Genomic DNA, 24,224 nt, shown 5'->3' with positions numbered 1-24,224 from the left:
GTCATAAAAAAAAGGCCTAATCACTGTAGCCTACTAAGAATATGTGAGATAATTAGTCCTATATCTAAAAAAAACTTTTACCAGTATTATTATTATTATTATTATTATTATTATTATTATTATTATTATTATTATTATTATTATTATTATTATTATTATTATTATTATTATTATTATTATTATTATTATTATTATTATTATTATTATTATTATTATTATTATTATTATTATTATTATTATTATTATTATTATTATTATTATTATTATTATTATTATTATTATTATTATTATTATTATTATTATTATTATTATTATTATTATTATTATTATTATTATTATTATTATTATTATTATTATTATTATTATTATTATTATTATTATTATCTCCCCGTGGAATTTTAGGCTATACAATCTACATCATTTCATTGAGCTGAAAAAACAACAAAAAACAACAACAAAGTGATTCATTGTCCTCAGATGACATCACCGGAGGGCAAAGTCATGCTCATTAATGCAAAAAGAAATATGGGCAACGAAATATGAAAGATTATGCGCAAAAATTGGCATCATTTTCTGTTGACATGCACATTTCTTACTACTGTATCTAGAGCAGTCATGAAACAATGACATCTACAAGTGGCTAAACATCTGATCTTCTGATTCATGTGTAAACACTTACAAGTCAAATAATATAATCCTAATTATAGAGCTAACGGAGTGAGCGGGATGAAAACACAGGAACCTATCTGAGTTTCTTCACAAACCATTGAGCAACCTAACGATGGAAAGTGAGACAAGAGAACATTTAAACGTGGTCATTTGGGAAATATAGCTTAAATGGGTAACGCTAGACAACTCCTTCCCTCTTTCTTCTTTGCTCCTTTCCTTCCTTCCTTTCTCTCTCTCTCTCTCTCTCTCTCTCTCTCTCTCTCTCTCTCTCTCTCTCTCTCTCTCTCTCTCTCGCTCTTTCTTTTCTTGGCTCTTCATCCACCAAAGCTTGTCTCATCCCCCAGACCCCCCTCCCTTTTCACAGGGATTAAAGAGAATGTTTAACGAAACCCTTTGAAGTTGTGAGTTTCTTTTGCGCTGCAGGTTAAGGAGGTGTGTGCGAGTGTCAGGCGTGGACATCTATAAGTGTTTGTGCATGTGCACGGGGATATAGGGATGGAGAGCTTGACTTAGTGGTGCTTCTCATGCGGTCAAAGAACAAAAGACAAAAAAAAAACACACACACACACACACGCTGACAGCCACATTGTGAGAGAAGGGGGGATTAGCTGCAGCATGATCAACTCCACTACCAAGCATCTGCTTTCTCTGATCCCTCCAGACCGTCTCACTCCTAATTAAACCACTCTTGAAAGGAGGGGGGGGGGGGGGGGGGGGGGATGGGGGGGGAGAGGTGTGAATGAAAGTGAATGAAATGTACACGATTTGCAAAGAGTGATTTATCAGTAGTCATCTTTCCTGTCATGCTAAGAAAGCATATTTAATTGGGTGAGGTATATAGATAGGTATAGGTAGATACAGTAGATGGATATATTTTTTATTTGAAATCTTATGTACATATTGCCACATTGTATAGAGTCTATGCTTTGTCAATATTGTATTCCGACAGTAGAATGCATAATTCGTATTGAAAGTTTTAAAGAGAGAGAGAGAGAGAGAGAGAGAGAGAGAGAGAGATAGAGAGAGAGAGAGTCAGTGTGGTATGGCACAGTGTGGGGGGGGGGGGGGGGTGAGGGGGGGGTGGTGTTCAGTAGCAGCAGTAGTCAGTTTTCTCCCCGTGTGACTCAGCACTAAAGTCAGTCAGTCTCTCTCTCTCTCTCTCTCTCTCCTCTCTCTCTCTCTCTCCTCTCTCTCTCTCTCTCTCTCTCTCTCTCTCTCTCTCTCTCTCTCTCTCGCTCTCTACCAAAAAACAAGCCACTGGTATCATCCCTCAGTCATCCCCTACGAAAGTACCACATTAGGAACATTTCAATGTGTTTGGAACGCCTCGTCATGACACCTTGCTCTGTATCATTAGGCGGTCATTGTTATGGTTTGTAACCGACCTCAAACGCAACGGCACAGACAGGAAGTTCAGAGTTAGCCAAATGCTAGGGCGTATTTATTTACAGAGTCAAAAGATGGAATAGGTACAGTAATCAAACAAACGGGGAGACTGCCTCCGGCAGAGTCATCAGCCGCTCTGCAGAATCCTCCTGGCGACAGTGGTGGGAATTTGGCATATGATGTTGTAGCGGCTCTGCAGATACTACCAGCTCTTCCTCGAGGTGGGAAACGGAGAAAGAGATAGGTATCAGTGTTCTCCCCAACACACAATTAGCAGAGTCAGTGCAAACAAAAGATGTCTTCAGTGCTTCTTCAATAACACACAATCAGAATTATCCAGAGCAAACAAAATGATCTCTTCAGTGTTTCTTCAATAACACACAATCAGAACTTATCCAGAGCAAACAAAAGGATATCTTCTGTGTTTCTTCAATAACACACAATCCAAATTCTCCAGAGGGGCTTGGTTCCACTCACCCAAGTGCAACGCGTAACGGGTAACAAGGCGCAGCTCCAAACAGTTCTCCACAGAAAGGTCCTGGAGTGAATATAGACCAGGAAACAGCAACGGCAAAAAAGCAGGCAAAGCAGTTGTATTCCAGAACGACCCGACATCGATAGAAAGAAGGTCCAGGTATATAAAGCCCTCTGGGGCGCTGATTAGCACACACATCAGGTGCGTGATGGTAATTGATACTTAACCTAGAAGTGTGCGTTAGGCAACGGACCAATCATCACAGCACCCCAAGAAGCGTGTGGCGGGGAAAGAACCAATCCTCACAGTCATGTCGTGTCTCGCCCGACCTCGTTCAGCTTCCCCGGTATTTCGGTATTCCTTGTGCACATGAATAAAACTGAATATTCCGAAGAGAAGCCCGTACTAGCTTGCGCAGACTACGGAAATCATGGGTGAATAACGACCTGGCCTGGTATCATAGCTAATTGACCTATCTCAAACCCACCTTCTTTTCTTAATCCTCCTAACGCAAACTGTTGTTGGTCTGAGGAAAGCAACAGCTGTGATTAGAGGATCACAAGAAGAGGGGCGGGTTCGAGATCTGTCCGTTTCGGTATGTCCAAAGTGTCTTACTTGGATTTCTTCTCGTCAGTATTATCTGGGTTATTGTAAGAAGCATGTAGCTGTTGCCATGTGAAAACCTTGTATCTCGCCTTGCATATCGCCCCAACAGGTCCACGGAGGACGCCATTGCCCATGTGCTGCACACAGCAGCATCACACCTGGACAAGAGGCAGGGAAACTATGTGAGAATGCTGTTCATTGACTACAGCTCAGCATTCAATACCATAGTCCCCTCCAAACTCATAGCCAAGCTCAGGGACCTGGACTTGAACTATGACCTCTGCCAGCAGTGGGTCTTGGACTTCCTGACAGGTAGACCCCAGGTGGTGAGAGCAGGCAACTGCACCTCCTCATCCATCACGCTCAACATAGGGGCCCCCCAGGGCTGTGTTCTGAGTCCCCTCCTCTCCTCGCTGTACACACACGACTGTGTGGCACAGTGGAACAACAACACAATCATCAAATTTGCTGACGACACAGTAGTGGTGGGCCTGATCTCTGCCAACGACGAGAGGGCCTACCTGGAAGAGGTAAAGAATCTGTCGCAGTGGTGTCAGGAGAACTGCCTCTCCCTGAACGTCAGCAAAACAAAAGAGATGATTGCGGACTTCAGGAGGTCGGGGGTCAGGGACTACAGCCCCCTCAGCATCGACGGGGCACCGGTGGAGAGAGTGAACAGTTTCAAGTACCTCGGAGTCCACATATCCGAGGACTTGACATGGACCACACACATTGACAGTGTTGTGAAGAAGGCACGGCAACACCTCTACTTCCTCAGGCGCCTAAGGAAGTTCCAAGTCAGAAGATCCTTAAGAACTTCTACTCATGCACAATAGAGAGCATCCTGACTGGCAATATCACCTCCTGGTTTGGGAACAGCACCGCACAAGACCGTAGCAGACTACAGAGAGTGGCCCGTTCAGCTGAACGCACAATTGGAGGGGGGCTTCCCACTCTCCAAGACATTTACAACAAGCGGTGCATGGGTAAGGCTAAGAGAATAATCAAAGACTCCAGCCACCCAAACAACTGCCTCTTTGAACTGCTGCGGTCAGGCAAGCGATACCGGAGTCTCATGGCAAGCACAGAGAGACTAAGAAGAAGCTTCTATCCTTAGGCCATCAGAATGCTAAATGACAATAACACTATGTAACAACCTGTTACGTTCTGGTTACTGACTACGGTCGGGAACCACCCACCATTCTGTCATCTGTTGGAACTCACCTACCTCCATCCTGACAGAGGTCAGGTCTTCTGTCAGGATGGAGGTAGGTGAGTTCCAATTGTGGTAGGCAATCACAGAGACGGAGATCGACTTTAATAGTAAAGAACACAAGAGTAATACTAGGATACTATGCCGAGGGGCAAGAGGAAGAGGGAATAAGATAAAGGAGCTTAGTGGTGGTCCAGAACTGGAACCGCCCGCGTTATCTCCGAACGCCTATAGTGAAGACCTGACGAATAACAAGCAGAAGGAAGGAAGGTTAAATAGACACCAAATACCAACATTCCACACACACCCCCATGACAGCCAATCAGGAACCAAACCCCTAAGTGACAGCACTAAATGACAAGACAAGTGACAGTAGCCAGGTGACAGATGACAGAATGGTGGGTGGTTCCCGACCGTAGTCAGTAACCAGAACGTAACAACAACCATCAAATGCACTCACTGACTTTAAACAAACAACTCACTGCAGCACCCACTTTACCCACTTTAGACACCTACACACACTTTATATGTATTGGTAAAGAATTTGCACTACAACCCATACCTCATTACACCTTACTGTAAGTTGTACCTAAATTGTACCTCATCCCATTTCTGCATTGTACTGTATAGTATATAGTATATTGTATTGTAACTCAGTTACTGTGAGGGCTCGAGGGGCGAGCCAATCAATCAACGTCACGCACCTGAGATTGATTCACAATCAGCTCATCGGGAGGGTTCATATACGCTGACTGCCTGCCACTCGTGGTCGGGTCGTTTTTGTGTTCACTCATCCTTCTGCTGTTACTCCCGAGGTCTCCTGCGCGAGACGCTCGCTTCCCGGCCACCCCGAAGAGTTTAGCTGTTAGGTCTCCTGCGCGAGACGCTATCGCTTCCCGGCCACCCCGAAGAGTTTAGCTGTTAGGTCTCCTGCGCGAGACGCTATCGCTTCCCCGTTGGACCTGTGCTTTTGTTTACCTTTGACGTTGCCCCTGGTGAGTCTTTGATAGGACTTTTTCCCCTGAACATTATCCTGGACTCTGGGCTTTCGTCCGCCTTCGCTTGTTATTCCTAAATCCCTTGGAGGAGGTGTTTAATTTCTTCGTTACTGGACTGGGCCCCGTGCTATTGACATTTTCCCTTAAAGGGGACGTTCCTATTTTCCCCCCTCAATTCTCTGGATGGCTGTTTTTTCTCCAATGCATTTTTTGTCCTTAAAGGAACAGTTTTGCACATTTCTGTTGTCGAAATAAATACACCCTTTGTGTTTGGCTAACTCTGATCTACCTGTCTGTGTTGTGCTGTTGGGGTCTCATACAAACCATAACATTACGACCCGACCATGTCGACCCCAGCCGACACAGACGGTGTTAGGGCAGATATCCTGCAGCTGCTGCAGGCCCTCGGTACAGCACTTGACACCCTACTGTTAAACCAACCTGTTGCTGGAGCCCCAGTTAACCTGGCCCCCGCCGTCGCAGCTGACCCCGCGCCTCCCAACCCAGCTAGTGGCCAGGACTCGGGGGTTCGGCTGGGCACTTTCCTGCAGGGCAGTGGCAGTGTTACTGACTACTCGCTGGAGTTCAGGCTGGACGCAGCCGAGAGCGGTATGGACGACAGGGTGCTTCGCGTCATATTCCGGAGGGGCCTTAACGAGGCTGTGAGGGATCAGCTTGCCACCCAGGAGGAGCCCGCCCTGCTCGAGGACCTGATCCGCCTCGCCATCCGCATCGATGGACGCCTCCGGGAGAGGGGGCGCGAGCGAGCCCGGCAGGGACCCCCAACCATTCCCCAGTTTTCCCGCACTCGAGTCTGGACTGCTGCTCGTCCTGTCGCTCCTGTGGCTAGTGCGTCCTCCACCTCCCAGCCCGTGACCGGGGAGGAACCCATGCAGCTGGGACGCGCACGCCTTAGTCCGGGCCGAACTGGATTACCGATACAGGCTCGGTCTTTGCCTCGACTGCGGCCTTACGGGACATCGTTACAGCAGTTGCCCTACCCGGTCGAGGGACTCGGCTTGCTGGGACCCCGGGAGATCCTGGTGAGTCACCTTTCCGTCATGACCCCTGACCTGCTCTCTGTCTTTCAGCGTTCCCAACCCGACGGGCCAGGCAGGTCGCCAGGTGGCTCCCGTGGAGGGGGGGGTACTGTGAGGGCTCGAGGGGCGAGCCAATCAATCAATGTCACGCACCTGAGATTGATTCACAATCAGCTCGTCGGGAGGGTTCATATACGCTGACTGCCTGCCACTCGTGGTCGGGTCGCTTTTGTGTTCACTCATCCTTCTGCTGTTACTCCCGAGGTCTGCTGTTACTCCAGAGGTCTCCTGCGCGAGACACTCGCTTCCCGGCCACCCCGAAGAGTTTTAGCTGTTAGGTCTCCTGCGCGAGACGCTATCGCTTCCCCGTTGGACCTGTGCTTTTGTTTACCTTTGACGTTGCCCCTGGTGAGTCTTTGATATGATTTTTTCCCCTGAACATTATCCTGGACTCTGGGCTTTCGTCCGCCTTCGTTTGTTATTCCTAAATCCCTTGGAGGAAGTGTTTAATTTCTTCGTTACTGGACTGGGCCCCGTGCTATTGACATTTTCCCTTAAAGGGGACGTTCCTATTTTTCCCCTCAATTCTCTGGATGGCTGTTTTTTCTCCAATGCATTTTTTGTCCTTAAAGGAACAGTTTTTCACATTTCTGTTGTAAAAATAAATACGCCCTTTGTGTTTGGCTAACTCTGATCTACCTGTCTGTGTTGTGCTGTTGGGGTCTCATACAAACCATAACAGTTACTTTCCTACTCTGCATTGTACATTGTATATATGTATATACATATTGAACACTTTTGTCTACGTACTTGACTTCTATTTTATACTCACTATACTTATTTTATACTTATCTATTTTTAGCACAATCTCTGGAGCAAAACAGAAAGAAGCATTTTATATAAAAGTATTCTGTACTTCTGTTTTCTGTATGAAACTTGAACTTGAAAACTTGAACAAAGGGGGTCAACATTTCAAGAATGAAGAAAAATAACCACATTTTCTGATTGACACCTGTGTATTTTTGAAGTTACACATTAAGGTCTTCAAAGAGAAACATTAAAACTTTAAATTCAAGGAAAAAACATGAAAATGACCAAAACTGGACATACAGGGTTTTCATCTGACAGTAGCTATATGAGGGGTACAATCAATCACAAATTAAATACTCCAGTATCCAGAAAAAAAAACAATGGCATGTTACTGCGTATGTAAACACACACACACTTATACAGGTTTGTGTACAGTATATGCAAATCCTGTGGTTATACGAGGCGATTCCCATAACATCCCTTGACTCCATTTCCTTCTAACCTCCGCCGTCACTCGCTGTGGTCCTGTGTGGCTGTGTAAGTCATTCCAGGCTCTGAACCGCGTTGGCGAAGCTGCTCCAGAAGCTCCTCCAGCCCACTGGGGAGGCTGATATTCAATCTGATAATTGAGGTATCGATAGATTGGAGGCGAGTGGCAACGACATTGATAAGTCTGTTCGGGGCCTGAAGGTCTGGCACAGGGCTGTGAGGGGTCTTGTCAGAAGGCGTATCGATCTGGAACTCAACACCATGCCGGGCCCTCTCCTCTCTCTCCTCTCTCTCCTCTCTCTCCCTGCTCTCCTCTCTCTCCTCTCTCTCCTCTCTCTCTCCTCTCTCCTCTCTCTCCCCACTCTCCTCTCCCTGCTCTCCTCTCTCTCCTCTCTCCTCTCTCTCCCCCACTCTCCTCTCCCTGCTCTCCTCTCTCTCCCCTCTCTCCTCTCTCTCCCCACTCTCCTCTCCCTGCTCTCCTCTCTTTCCTCTCTCCTCTCCTGCTCTCATCTCTCTCCCTGCTCTCCTCTCTCTCCTCTCTCCCCTCTCTCCTCTCCCTGCTCTCCTCTCTCTCCTCTCTTTCCACTCTCCTCTCCCTGCTCTCCCTGCTCTCCTCTCTCTCCTCTCTCCCCTCTCTCCTCTCCCTGCTCTCCTCTCTCTCCCCACTCTCCTCTCCCTGCTCTCCTCTCTCTCCTCTCTCCTCTCTCTCCCCACTCTCCTCTCCCTGCTCTCCTCTCTCTCCCCTCTCTCCTCTCTCTCCCCACTCTCCTCTCCCTGCTCTCCTCTCTTTTCCTCTCTCCTCTCCCTGCTCTCATCTCTCTCCCTGCTCTCCTCTCTCTCCTCTCTCCCCTCTCTCCTCTCCCTGCTCTCCTCTCTCTCCTCTCTTTTCCACTCTCCTCTCCCTGCTCTCCCTGCTCTCCTCTCTCTCCTCTCCCCTCTATCCTCTCCCTGCTCTCCTCTCTCTCCTCTCTCCCCACTCTCCTCTCTCTCCCGTCTCTCCCCGCTCTCCTCTCTCTCCTGTCATTCCTTTTCCTCTCTGCATCTTTCAGATGTCCCCTCTCCCCACCCCTCTCTTCTCAACTTCACCTCTCCTCCTCCTCTCCCATCCTCCTCTTCTTCTCTCCTCTTCTTCTCTCTTCCCACATCCTCCTCCTCTTCTTCTCTCCTCACCTCATCCTACTCTTCTTCTCTCCTCTCCTCTCACATCCTCCTCTTCTTCTCTCCTCTCACATCCTCCTCCTCTTCTTCTCTCCTCATGTCCTCCTCCTCTTCTTCTCTCCTCATGTCCTCCTCCTCTTCTTCTCTCTTCTCACATCCTCGTCCTCTTCTTCTCTCCTCCCACATCCTCCTCTTCTTCTCGCCTCACCTCATCCTACGCTTCTTCTCTCCCCTCCTCTCACATACTCCTCCTCTTCTTCTCTCCTCTCACGTCTTCCTCCTCTTCTTCTCTCCTCCCACATCATCCTCCTCTTCTTCTCTCCTCTCACATCATCCTCCTCCTCTTCGTCTCTCCTCCCACATCCTCCTCCTCTTCTTCTCTCCTCCCACATCCTCCTCCTCTTCTTCTCTCATCTCAAGTCCTCCCTCTACCAGGCCACCATTACAGCCGTTGGAAAACATCGACAGATTCGGGCTAAAATGTTTCAAGATTCAAAAGGCAACAGAGAGGGATAAGTAAAAAGGAAGAAACTGAAAAAGGGAAAGAAAAAGGAACAGGGAGTTTATGAGGGATAAACAGTGCCACCACGACGACCTGTAACGTATTAGAGAAGACATACTCTGCTGTATTATGCCAAACATTTGTAACAAGTGTAAACATTTGCATAGCACACTCCTGCCTAAGCCCATGGGTCGCTGTGTTTGAGATAAATGGATATTTGTGTTTATTTGTCAATAACAAAGCTGTTGTTTAGAATGCTAATGTCTCTGGGCAAAATGCTGGAGGTGAGAGAGCTCAGAGCAGAGGGGAAGACATAGTTACAGAAGCAAAGTGTAAACCTTTATTTGTACAGCATCTGTTCATACAGTTAAAGGTATAGGAATCTGTAATGCCACCAAATCAGCAACCTCTAGGCAAAAAAGCCTGCTTGGTATTGCACTTTGTTTTGTTTTGGTCTGATGTGTGGGTTGAAGTTGAGTGGGGATATTGCTGGGGGTACTGCTGCTGGCCACACCCCAGGCTCTGCCAAGAGAGGTCTGGAGAAATCCACAGTATAATAAGTAAAGTTACTAAACTCCAACCCACACATCAGACCGGCATGCTGCCTGTGAGTGTGGTCATCAACCAGGGGGCCAGCAGCACATATCTGCAATCTCCTGATAAAACAAGTCATTAGAAGAATAGAAGCCTACTGCTGGAACAATTCATTACGCAGATATACGTAACAATTAGCCATCTCCTTGCTTGAGGTGCACACCCACAGAGCTGTTCTGTAAGATGTAGGAGATGTAAGATGTGCACCTCTTAGGAAGCAGGAGACTATGTTGAGCACGTGTTTCTGGGCGTCGCAGATGATTTGAATGTTGATGGAGTGGTACGGCTTTCTGTTGAGATATGCATTGGAAACGCATCTGGGGAGGGTGCCGTGATGCGCACGTGACGTGCCCAAGGTGGACAGTACCTGGACTTGTGGTGGCACAGGGTTTGAGCGTCTGGTCCGGCTCCTCGGTGGCCCCACATGTCTTGGTAGCCTGAAGCGTCCCACTATACTCTAGTTCCAGCCAGTGGCGGCTGCTACATTCTTTCCATGGGAGGGCGCTACCAAACATTTTGCAAACATATGTACCACGCATTGGCATGTCACTGGCAGCGCACAGCTGACCAAGCAACACACAACCAGTCAAATAAAGTACAGTCTAATTCACAACTTGAAACACAATATATAAATAGAAAACAATTAGAAACAAACTCGCTCAGTCTCCAAACACACGCAGAGAGAGAGAGAGAGAGAGAGAGAGCGAGAGAGAGAGAGAGAGAGAGAGAGAGAGAGAGAGAGAGAGAGAGAAGCGTTAGCTGAGTGGCTGAGAGAGAGAGAGAGAGAGAGAGAGAGAGAGAGAGAGAGAGAGAGAGAGAGAGAGAGAGAGAGAGAGAGAGAGAGAGAGAGAGAGAGAGAGAGAGAATCACGTTAGTTAGAGAGAGAGAGAGAGAGAGAGAGAGAGAGAGAGAGAGAGAGAGAGAGAATCACGTTAGTTAGAGAGAGAGAGAGAGAGAGAGAGAGAGCGAGAGAGAGAGAGCGAGAGCGAGAGAGAGCGAGCGAGAGAGAGAGAGAGAGAGAGAGAGCGAGCGATATCGCAAATCTACCTTGTTGTTAAGTTGACAGCAGGCAGAAGGGCTTGATAAAGTATATCCACTCCACTCCATTGTCCAGACTGTGTTGATGTCCATTGTCCATGCATGTCCCTCCACACTGCATATAGCTTGTTGTTAGCCAACAAGACAGTACTGTGTGAGCTAACAACAAATAGCTGCATCACAACACAACAGCATAAACTCACTTTGTTTAATTGAAACGTGGTCCTCCAGCCGGAGGGCTTGATAAAGTGTATAATCCGCTGTTGATGATGTATATCCAGACCACTGTCCACTGTCCAGACTGCATCCGCCATATAGCTTGATAGCCAAGTGTTAGCTGTTAGCACCACACAACACAAGTACTTTTCTTCGTCCATTTCCGCGTCGAACAGACTGCAAACCACCTGGCGTTCTATCGCCATGCTCTAAGACAAACTCTAACCTTAACCAACTTTGAAAGAGTGCCTAAGCTTAACCGTCGAAATAACTTGCAGTCACGCTCTAAGACAAATAGCTGCATCTCACAACAACACAACTATCTCTACCACCAACCTAGAATAAGCTAGAATTGGAACATAGAGAGTGGCGTCGGCCAATCAGAGAGCGTCTCTGCGAAATGTGGCTACGGAAAAAAAAACTGACGTCGGCCAATCAGAGAGCGTCTCCACGAAATGCGGCTACGGAAATTCTAGACGGAAATTCTAAATGCTTGCCTAGACCGCTTCAAATCGCGCCCGGCTTCCATCATAAACATCATATTTCAACGCACAGTGCATTACGCACTGATTGGCTGCGACGGATACAGCGATCAAACAGTGACGCGCACTCAGAGCGCTATTGCGTCCAGCCCGGGCCGAGAAATACGGCTAGGAGAAATGCGGCAGGAGAAATGCGGCAGGAGAAATGCGGCAGGAGTGAGTCACTTCCTGTTCAGGAAAACGAGTATTTTTTATTTAATATATTAACGTTATATTGTGAAGGGTAACGTTGCTAGCGCGACCCCCCGAGGTAAACATTATAGCTTAGCTTTTTTCTTTTAAAAAGTATGAGAGAAAGAAAAAAGCAAGAAATAATGTGAACACTTTACTCAACTTTCTTCAGCTAAAAACCCTTGTCAAGTGATTGGTATACAGGCACTCTCTTGTGGTGAAAGTGAAGAAGGAGGCGAGTGTGTGGCCACACACCTGCTTATGTAGGTAGCGGATGGGGTGTGGCCAGACGGATGTTGGTATGTAAAGGTGCATTTGTGAGTTTTTATTCAGTGCATATGCGCTAAGTGAGATATTTGCAGTAGACGCTGAGCGGAGATAATACAATATAGAACAGAACAGAACAGAACAGAACTGAACAGAACAGAACAGAACAGAACAGAACAGAACATGTACAGTGGTTTCCCTGGGTGCGCTGGCCCAGAATACAACATCCCTCCTGGCACACTTAGTCTCCCATATGTGCATGAAGATGTATATGTGAGCATTATGCATAATATGTATGTTTGTGTATACGTGTGTGTGTGTAATGTGTGTGTGTGTGTGTAATTTATGTGTGTCTGTGTGTGTGTAATGTGTGTGTATACGCATGCAGGCTTGACTGTTTGAACAGCTGAGACTGCCCTGCTGCATGACTAGCTCTGATATGCCCAGTGAAAGAGGAGATGCAATCAAAATAGAGAAATTATATTTTCTCTTCTCTGTGCACTTTCCACAATGATTGGAACGTTTGAGAACGTTATAGGGAAATTTGGCGGTTAAACCGAGTCACAAAGAGAGGGAAAGTCATACACAAACCAAGAGAAAACAAAAGGTAAAGATTATTTGCTTGGTCACACTTTTGTTTACAGTCAAATGAATATGTTGATCTTTAACCCTTTCACTGCCGCACTACCAAACGGTTAACCCTTTCACTGCGACAATACACAGAAGGTTAACCCTTTCACTGCCACACAACAGCAGGTTAACATGGTGTCAGTGTGGCAATGCATTCTCCACCCCCCCTCTCTTACTCACCTGGTTGAATCTATCTCCCTTTTCTATAGCACCTTTCTTTGTCCTCATCTCTCTCTCTCTCTCTCTCTCTCTCTCTCTCTCTCTCTCTCTCTAGTATCTTTCTTTGTCCTCATCTCTTTCTCTCTCTCTAGTATCTTTCTTTGTCCTCATCTCTCTCTCTCTCTAGTATCTGAGTATGCATGTGTACACTGGGGGCTGGAACTAAGAACCCCCATAAGTGACACTGGCGGGAATTAAGTGGAATGCCATTTGCCCATGAAACAAGCAGCTACTCATGGTGAAGACCCATGAACTTTTGTTTGATTAGAAAACCAGTATTTTTTATTTGTCATCGGACCACCCAAATTATACTTTTGTATTGACCACTGGTCACCTATAGTTTTTTCTCTGTTCATTGAGAACCAGCCATTTTGGCCTGTTTCCTCATCTTTTCCTAAAAATATCCCACTTAATTTTAGGGCTGGAGCTGAAGCCATACTCCTAGGCTGGCTCCAGTTCCTAATGCCCCTCTCTTTCCTCACCTCCATCCAACCCTTCTCTCTCTTCTCTTGTCCTCCTCCAATTTGTCCTCCTATACCAACAGCCTTTCCTTCCTTTCTTCCTAGTTCCTCCCCTGGCAATGTTCCCTTCTCTCTCCGCCCCCTTCACTTCACTTTCCTCCACCTCCTCACCTTTCCTCTCCCTCTACTCCCTCCACCTTCAACTGTTCCTCGTTTTCCCTCCCTCCCCTTTTATGGAAATGTCACATGGATTTCACGTGTGAATAATTTTTTATACTTTACCATCATTTCTCTACCAACATAGAGAAAATATTTCCGGGACCACAGATGTGGCAGGTAGAGATGGGAATTACATCTCCCCTAAGGGAGGCTGATCATATGGATCTGTTCCTTTCCAAGAGCCGCTCAATTAAACGTCTCTTTTGAACAACTTCATTATCTACACCAGGCGAAGCCTATCTGTCTATCCGGAGCTAATCTCGCCAACTACATGCCTCAAAGGCTGACAGCAGGCCAGGGATGTGAATCCTGGAATATTCTTCAAATTGGTCAATGACAAGTATTTTACTTTAATTAATTTCCACAATTGTCCATTCAAATAGATGTTCAGTATAAAATTACACATTTTGAACACAAATATAGCAATATTACACAGGTTTGCTGCTCAGGGCCTCAGGGAATCAGCTCTCTGGCCCCTGTTTACCACATGGAAATGCCATAGTGAACCTATTCTTGTTGCTATACCTATGCATTAAAAACATTTATGCATGAAATAATTCCCATCATTGTCCATTGAAATAATGTTTCCTAACATCATTCCTATGCTTCCTATGGTTTCTATAGCTCTTCCATAGTACCATAGTGAACCTATTGGCATTGCTATATATACCTAAGCATTAAAAACATTTATGCATTCATTCATTCCCACAATTGTCCATTGAAATAAGCCCTGCACCCTCATGCTTGGAACCTGTTTATAATGGGTATCACCCATCCTATGATGATGAAGACTTTATTTCAGACCCAAGGTCCATATGGTACAAAACAACAACACAAATACAATAACAAAAGAAACAAGGCCAACAACATAGATTAAAATACATAAAGGCATCGATTCCAATGTTTCCACAAATCAGAGGAGTAAGTTTCAAGTTTCAAGTTTCTTTATTAGTTGTCATCCAGAAGTACAGAATACTTTTATATAAAATGCTTCTTTCTGTTATGCTCCAGAGATTGTGCTAGATAAAAATAGATAAGTATAAAATAAGTATAGTAAGTATCAAATAGAAGTCAAGTGCGTAGACAAAAGTGTTCAATATATACATATATACAATATACAATGCAGAGTAGAAAAGTATCTGAGTTACAATACAATATACTATATACTATACAGTACAATGCAGAAATGGGATGAGGTACAATTTAGGTACAATTTACAGTAAGGTGTAATGAGGTATGGGTTGTAGTGCAAATTCTTTACCAATAAATAAGTGTGTTTAGGTGTCTAAAGTGGGTAAAGTGGGTGCTGCAGTGAGTTGTTTGTTTAAAGTGAGTGTGTGCATGTGGATGTGTGTGCTGTGAGTGCATTTGATAGTTGTTACATAGTGTTATTGTCATTTAGCCTTCTGATGGCCTGAGTGAGGATAGAAGCTTCTTCTGAGTCTCTCTGTGCTTGCCATGAGACTCCGGTATCGCTTGCCCTACCGCAGCAGTTCAAAGAGGCAGTTGTTTGGGTGGCTGGAGTCTTTGATTATTCTCTTAGCCTTACCCATGCAGCGCTTGTTGTAAATGTCTTGGAGAGTGGGCAGCCCTCAGATATTGATTGAAGAAGTGTGTCTTTAGTCGACAGTGAAAGATTGGACGTGTTTCGGCTGTCCTAACTGTGGTGGGAAGTTCGTTCCACCATTGTGGGGCAAGGACAGAGCATAGGCGGCTTCTCTTTGATGACCCTCCCGGAGCTCGGATAGGAGTAGGTCTGAGACGGCCAGAAGATGCAGAGCGTAGGGGTCTTGAGGGTGTGTAGTTGGAGACCATTGACCGGAGGTAGGCAGGAGCCGTTCCCTTCGCCGCACGATATGCTAGGTCGAGGGCCTTGAAGCAGATTCGTGCGGCAATGGGGAGCCAGTGCAGGTCCCTAAGAGGTGGGGTGACATGGGCTGACTTCGGTAGGTTTGAGATAAGGCGGGCTGCTGCGTTCTGAATGAGTTGAAGAGGCTTGGTGGCAGTGGTCGGAAGGCCAGCAAGCAGTGCGAGGTGGTTGGTCGTCATCCAGGCGGAGATGTCGGACAGACCGCTCAGAGACGTGGATATCTGAGGGAGGAAAGGAGAGGAAGAGTTGAGTATAATCGGCATAGCAATGATACGAGAAGGCATGAGACATGATAATGTTACCCAGAGATTTAGTGTAGAGGGAGAAGAGAAGGGGTCCAAGGACCGAGCCCTGGGGGACACCCATCCGCAGGGGGCCGACAGGGTCCCTCTCTATGACACTTGGTAGGAGCGGTCATTGAGGTATGATGCCAGCCATGTCAGCGCAGAGCCAGCCACTCCCATTCCTGCGAGGGACGCAAGGAGGATCTGATGGTTGACTGTGTCGAAGGCTGCAGACTAGACTAGACTTTTTCAGTCCCAATACCGATACCGATACCTGGGTTTGGGTATCGGCCAATACCGATCCGATACCCATTGTCCAAATTATTTTTACAAAAAAGTAAATATTTTGTTTTTAAGAATTGTAAAGGATCACAAGTGTGTTTTTGATTTGTTGTAAACAAAGACAGAAAATAAACTTCATTCATTTAATTAATAAACTGTAGATAGATAGATAGATAGATAGATAGATAGATAGATAGATAGATAGATAGATAGATAGATAGATAGATAGATAGATAGATAGATAGATAGATAGATAGATAGATAGATAGATAGATAGATAGATAGATAGATAGATAGATAGATAGATAGATAGATAGATAGATAGATAGATAGATAGATAGATAGATAGATAGATAGATAGATAGATAGATAGATAGATAGATAGATAGATAGATAGATAGATAGATAGATAGATAGATAGATAGATAGATAGATAGATAGATAGATAGATAGATAGATAGATAGATAGATAGATAGATAGATAGATAGATAGATAGATAGATAGATAGATAGATAGATAGATAGATAGATAGATAGATAGATAGATAGATAGATAGATAGATAGATAGATAGATAGATAGATAGATAGATAGATAGATAGATAGATAGATAGATAGATAGATAGATAGATAGATAGATAGATAGATAGATAGATAGATAGATAGATAGATAGATAGACAGACAGACAGACAGACAGACAGACAGACAGACAGACAGACAGACAGACAGACAGACAGACAGACAGACAGACAGACAGACAGACAGACAGACAGACAGACAGACAGACAGACAGACAGACAGACAGACAGACAGACAGACAGACAGACAGACAGACAGACAGACAGACAGACAGACAGACAGACAGACAGACAGACAGACAGACAGACAGACAGACAGACAGACAGACAGACAGACAGACAGACAGACAGACAGACAGACAGACAGACAGACAGACAGACAGACAGACAGACAGACAGACAGACAGACAGACAGACAGACAGACAGACAGACAGACAGACAGACAGACAGACAGACAGACAGACAGACAGACAGACAGACAGACAGACAGACAGACAGACAGACAGACAGACAGACAGACAGACAGACAGACAGACAGACAGACAGACAGACAGACAGACAGACAGACAGACAGACAGACAGACAGACAGACAGACAGACAGACAGACAGACAGACAGACAGACAGACAGACAGACAGACAGACAGACAGACAGACAGACAGACAGACAGACAGACAGACAGACAGACAGACAGACAGACAGACAGACAGACAGACAGACAGATAGATAGATAGATAGATAGATAGATAGATAGATAGATAGATAGATAGATAGATAGATAGATAGATAGATAGATAGATAGATAGATAGATAGATAGATAGATAGATAGATAGATAGATAGATAGATAGATAGATAGATAGATAGATAGATAGATAGATAGATAGATAGATAGATAGATAGATAGATAGATAGATAGATAGATAGATAGATAGATAGATAGATAGATAGATAGATAGATAGATAGATAGATAGATAGATAGATAGATAGATAGATAGATAGATAGATAGATAGATAGATAGATAGATAGATAGATAGATAGATAGATAGATAGATAGATAGATAGATAGATAGATAGATAGATAGATAGATAGATAGATAGATAGATAGATAGATAGATAGATAGATAGATAGATAGATAGATAGATAGATAGATAGATAGATAGATAGATAGATAGATAGATAGATAGATAGATAGATAGATAGATAGATAGATAGATAGATAGATAGATAGATAGATAGATAGATAGATAGATAGATAGATAGATAGATAGATAGATAGATAGATAGATAGATAGATAGATAGATAGATAGATAGATAGATAGATAGATAGATAGATAGATAGATAGATAGATAGATAGATAGATAGATAGATAGATAGATAGATAGATAGATAGATAGATAGATAGATAGATAGATAGATAGATAGATAGATAGATAGATAGATAGATAGATAGATAGATAGATAGATAGATAGATAGATAGATAGATAGATAGATAGATAGATAGATAGATAGATAGATAGATAGATAGATAGATAGATAGATAGATAGATATTATTATTAATAATCCCCTTGGGGAAATGCAGGGTATCTCGCAGCTCACAACAGTATACAGATATTGACCGTTCCCATACAGTTATTACACGTTATGTCTGCATCATGAATTAAAATAAGTACATGATAAAATTCAATTAAATCATACCCATCAATATTAAAAGGAGCGTGATTAGATAAAAGCAGGTGTATAAAAACAGTGTATAAAAACAGGTGTAAAAACAGGTGTAAAAACAGGTGTAAAAACAGGTGTGTGGGTCAGAGGTCAGGTCCCCTGCACTATAATACGCTGTTGTACAGTCTGATGGCTGTGGGGACAAAGGACCTCCTGTGCCGCTCAGTCCGTGAGTGCAGGGAGATGAGCCGTCCGCTGCGACTGCTGCTCTGCCCCACCAGGGTGTGGTGGAGAGGGTGGTTGGTATTGCCCATGATGGCCAGCAGCTTTCTCTGCGTGCGGCTCTCCACCACGGTCCCCAGTGGGTCCAGTCTCCTCCCCACCACTGAGCCAGCCTTTCCTGACCAGCTTATCCAGCCGTCTGGTATCCCTGGCCGTGGTATTACCACCCCAACAGACAGCGGCGTAGAGGAGCACACTTGACACCACTGCCTGATAAAACATGAACAACATTTCCCCACACACATTAAAAGACCTGAGCCTCCTAAGGAAGAACAGCCTGCTCTGTCCTTTCTTGTAGAGCGCTTCCGCGTTAGCAGCCCAGGCCAGCTTATCGTCTAGGTGCACGCCTAAATATTTGTATGTCTGCACCGTCGCAATGTTGTTTCCCCGTATGCTGACTGGTTGCAGAGGTGGTTTCGACCTGCGGAAATCCAGTACCATCTCCTTGGTCTTTTTTGCGTTCAGGAGAAGGCTGTTCCGTTCGCTCCAGTCGCTGAAGGCTCCCACCTGGTCCCTGTACTCTCCCTCCTGTCCCTTCCTCACACACGCCACAATCGCTGTGTCGTCCGAGTATTTTTGGACGTGGCAAGACTCAGAGTTGTAGTTGAAGTCTGCCGTGTAGAGGGTGAACAGGAACGGGGCGAGAACAGTCCCCTGTGGAGCCCCAGTGCTGCTGACCACTGTCTCCGAGACACAGTTGCCCATTCTGACAAACTGTGGTCGGTCTGTCAGGTAATCTGTGATCCAGGAAGTGAAGGAGGGATCCACCCCCATCTTCCTGAGCTTGTCTTTAAGTATGGGAGGTTGAATAGTATTAAAAGCGCTCGAAAAATAAAAAAACATAATCCTCACATAACTCCCCGGCTCATTCAGGTAGGAGTAGGCCCGATGGAGCATGTAGAGGACCGCGTCGTCCACCCCGATGCTCTCCCGATACCCAAACTGCAGGGGGTCAAGGGCGTGTTCAGTCTGTGGCCTCAGATGGTGTAGAAGCAGCCTCTCCAGTGTCTTCATGATGTGTGACGTGAGGGCCACCGGTCTGTAGTCGTTGAGCTCGGCCGGGCGCCCAGCTTTGGGTACCGGCACAAGACATGATGTTTTCCACAGGACCGGCACCCTCATGTCCCGCAGGCTCATATTGAAGAGCTTCTGGAGCGGCTCAGCCAGTTGGTAGCATGCAGTTTGCGAAGGTTCTTGACAGAGGCCTCGATCCTATGGTGAAAGAAATACTCATGCTAATAATTATAATTGGAGAGCAGCAGTGCATGTGAGCGGCGCGGGGAGCGGAGCGGGCGGTTTTGACGTGAGCGACGGAGTGGGTTTTAAAATGGGTCGGCGCGACGTCCGGAGCGAGAGTTCTCCTCCACTCCAATCCGCTCCGGGCCGCTCACAGTGGTTTAACACTGATGTAATATACATGTAGTACAATGCCAAAGCAACAGGTGGCGATGTACAAACATGAAGGCCATTTTCAACCAATGAGAAGGGTGAACCGTCACTCACATCCTGTTAGACAAAAGTATATGCCGCCATTGTTGTTGTCGTTAGCTTACATGCTAACGTGAATGGCCGCGACCATAGCATTGTGGCTAGGCTAGCTATCATCGCTTAGTAGAGCTAGTGAATGGATAAACAACGTTATTTAACATTGCAGAATGGGTACAATTACAATACGGCTCAATACAAACAATTGTTAAGGGGCCCAGGGGGTGTAGACTGTTGTAGTTTGAGCTAATTTACACCATGCCCCCAAAAAAAAAAAAAAATCTGCAGAGCGATGTGGAGCGGGGAGCGGGGAGCGCTCGATTCAAGGTGAGCGGTGAGCGAGCGGAGAGCGACTTGGGGGCGGGGTCAACATGAGCGATTAGCGGAGCGGAACAAGCCGTCTAGAGCGAAGAGCGGATTTCACGCCCGCACCAATCCGCTCACATGGCCTGGAGAGCAGTCAGTGTGTCTGTTGGTCAGTGTGTTTGTTAGCGTTAGCATGCTAACGCTAATTATTATAAGGAGAATGGTCTGTGTTTTTGTGTGTTTGTCTGTCTGTGTGTACGGCATGCTGCCTGATGGAGATTTGCACTCCACTGAGTGACCTTTCTAGTTTTACTTAATTTCGTTTCTTACATGGTTTATCAATGTAGAAATCAGCACAGAGCTAGAGGCAGAATTTCTAGGCTACAATATTAAATAGATTAATAGCAGTAATTGCAACACACAAAAATGCATACAGGACTCATTTTTATTTCATTCATATTGAATTGCTCTTCCTGTATTAGTATTTCCAGGTTTCTCTACAAAGACACATTAAAGGACAGGTGTGGAAACAATAACAAGTTAAGAAGTTAATCTAATCAAGCAAGAAGTTGACCAATTGTTTGATTAATTGATTGATTGATTGAACATTTTATTAACAGCTTGCAGAATGGGTACAATACAGTACGGCTCAATACACACAATTGTTAAGGGGATGCAGACCAGAGAAAGACTTTCGTCTTGTTTACATCAGGGTCCCCCATTTTCAATTCATCATAACATTAACATTTATGAAATACACGACATACAGATATACAGTACTGTTACTGTCTTGTTTCCATTGCAATATGAACAAGAGCAGCCCTTCTCCCAGTGACTCAGTCCCCTGCGTTCCAGAGGCTGAGGCGTGCCAACGAGCCCGATCGCTCACTGAATGTTACATCACCAGCGGTGGGCACTGCAGTGCCTTCCCTCTCCCTTCCACCCACGCTTCCGTCCTTCCACTCCTCATCTCTCCCTCTCTTCTTGCCCCCCCCCCTCCATCCCTCCCTCCCTCCCTCCCACCTTCTCCGGCTCCTCCTCCAGGGCAGCCCACCACGCTCTATGGTGTTTCCCCAGTCTGTTGGGTCAGGCAGGTCAGGGCTCTGAGCCTCTGCTTGGCCAATCAGCTCTTTTAGATTACTCATGACAGTCCCTGCTGCTTTCTCTGTATAGACGTGTGTGTGTGTGTGTGTGTGTGTGTGTGCGTGTGTGTGTGTGTGTGTGTGTGTGTGTGTGTGTGTGTGTGTGTGTGTGCGTGTGCGTGTGCGTGTGTGTGTGTGTGTGTGTGTGTGTGTGTGTGTGTGTGTGTGTGTGTGTGTGTGTATATATGAGTGTGTGTGTGTGTGTATATACCGGTACATGCAGGGCCGTCTCAGGGGGTGTGCGAGCAGTGCGGTCGCACAGGGCCTCGCGGGAAGGGGGGCCTCGCACAATTTTTTTTTTTTTTTTTTTTTGCGAGGCCCCCCTTCCCGCAAGGCCCTTTTTCATCACAGACCTAAAATCTAGTTTTGCTTATATATTTCACATTAGACACGTTTGTAGAATGACTTGTCTGAGACTTGTTCCTGGCTCTGAGGCTCTGCAGGCAGCTCTGAGGCTCTGCAGGCAGCAGAATTGGTTTCAATGAGGGGAGGGGTTACAGGTAAGGTAGAGTCTGACTATTTCGCGCGTGCAGCATTGGAGGTTATGCCAGCCAAGATGAAGACATCGTTCGGCAGATGGACTGAAGATGAAAGTTGTTGCATGTTAGACAGTTCAGTCAGGCTAGCCATCCCGGCTAAAGACAGGGACAGCTAGTTAGCTTTAGCTACGTTATAATATTGAGTGCTAACGTGTGGTTCAGTCGGGATATAGCCATGATGATGTCGGCTAGTAGCTAGCTTAGCTAAAGGCTAACTAGCGTTAGCTAACCTAGAGACAGCGCGTGCAGCATTGTTATGTCAAGATGAAGAGGACGGTCGTTTGGCAGATGAACTTTGCGGTTGTCTCCATCCTCTTGGACGTTTGGACGTTTCCCGCCGTGGATATCTCTCTCTCTCTCTCTCTCTCTCTCTCTCTCTCTCTCTCTCTCTCTCTCTCTCTCTCTCTCTCTCTCTCTCTCTCTCTCTCTCTCTCTCTCGGGAGCCACCTGGTGCGAGGGAGGTGAGCTTGGTGTTTCATTATGAGAATATCTCCATGATCAAGTCGGCTATAGTCCGTGAGGGACTTGTTGCCGGCACCGCTATGGTAAACACCACTCTGTAGTGGGACGTGTATTGCCTTCTTTTTCCCTTCTCTCTTCGTATGAGAAGAGGAAAACACAGCGGCTGTCTGAAGTGTTGGCCTGTATTGCTTTTCTCACGTTGTACAGTTTTTCAGTGGTAGCCGCATAGCTTGCTTCTGCGTTAGCTAGTGGTTAGCGATAGCCGGGTTGAGCTAACTGTTAGCCAGTTAGCTGTTTAGCTACGACGTTAGCTGCTCGTTTTCGCTCGCCTGGGAACGTGAGCTTGATGCTATCAGTTAGCCTAGAGTTAGCTGTTAGCTTGTGCTACGACCATTGACATTAGCCGTGAGAATAGCGGGCCCTGGCACTCTGACTACACAGGCCTGCACCATGACAAGGCTCCGGCCATAGCTTCTTTTTGTCCCGCCAGCGAGAGGCCTTTCGTCAACGTGGAGACCTGTGTTGCGGCCTTTCGCCCTGCGTTCCTTGGTGCAGGTAAGATGTCATGACATTACCCCACTCTTCCTTCCTTCCCCTCCCGAATGTTTTGTTAATAACGATGTTTTTTTCCAGGCAAAACATATGTTACTTCACAACATTTGGAGATACGACATGTGCTGTGTGTGAATTGTCTTGGTCGTTTGTGTAGCTTGGGTAGCGTTGGCCAAAGCTGTGTGTGGCCTGGTGTCAGTACCTGGCTAGCCTATTTAGCTGATGTCGGCCATTGGCTCCTTTGCTACTTTGCTCGCGTTTAAATCTCGCACAGGGCCTCGCATTTCTCCCAGGCGGCCCTGGGTACATGCGTGTGTATTTGTGTTCGTCACATTGAGTGCCTCTGTGTTTGTCATGGTGTGTACAGTATGTGTGTGTCTGTGATACCAGTACATGCATGTGTATTTGTGTTTGTCACATTGTGTGACTCTGTGTTTGTCATGGTGTGTATGTGTGTGTATTTGTCTTTGGTGTGTGCTCACATGTCTGTGTGTGTATGTATGTGTGTTTGTCACTTTATCGTTCTCATGGTGCGTGTTCACGCACGTGTATACAGTATATTTGTGTGTTTTTGTGTCTGCAACGGTACACATCTCTGTATCTATCTGTACAGGTTTATATAATGTGTGTGTGTGTGGTCGTCCTTCCCTACCATTGTCTTGGTGCACGTGCGTTCATGTGTGTGCATGCATGTGTGTACAGAGCTAGAGGCAGCTATTAACAACACCACTATGTTCATGAAAATGTTTTATCTCTGCAGATTGAACCACAGATTATCTGCGCCAGTGCCTTGCACCTGCATGTTGCTATGGCAACAGGGTATCCTCAGTGCGTCACCTGTGCCCATGTTTGGTCTGATTTCCTGCTCCTCTTGCCCCCCCCCACTCTGTTCTCTCTCTCTCCTTCTCTGGGTCTCCCTTTACTCTTTCTGTGTGTGCATGTGTCTCTCATCTGTAGTCTAAAACCATCACACTCAAACAGCGACACGAGACAAACCTCCATCCTATGTCTCCTATCGATTGAACCCATGAAGACCCAGAAGACCCAGAAATTAGCTATGAATAGA

This window comes from Notolepis coatsorum (genome assembly GCF_963971535.1).
Source record: "Notolepis coatsorum genome assembly, chromosome: 5".
Lineage (NCBI taxonomy): Eukaryota > Metazoa > Chordata > Actinopteri > Aulopiformes > Paralepididae > Notolepis > Notolepis coatsorum.
The sequence above is the reverse complement of the archived record's forward strand: the minus strand, read 5'-3'. Positions refer to the sequence as shown.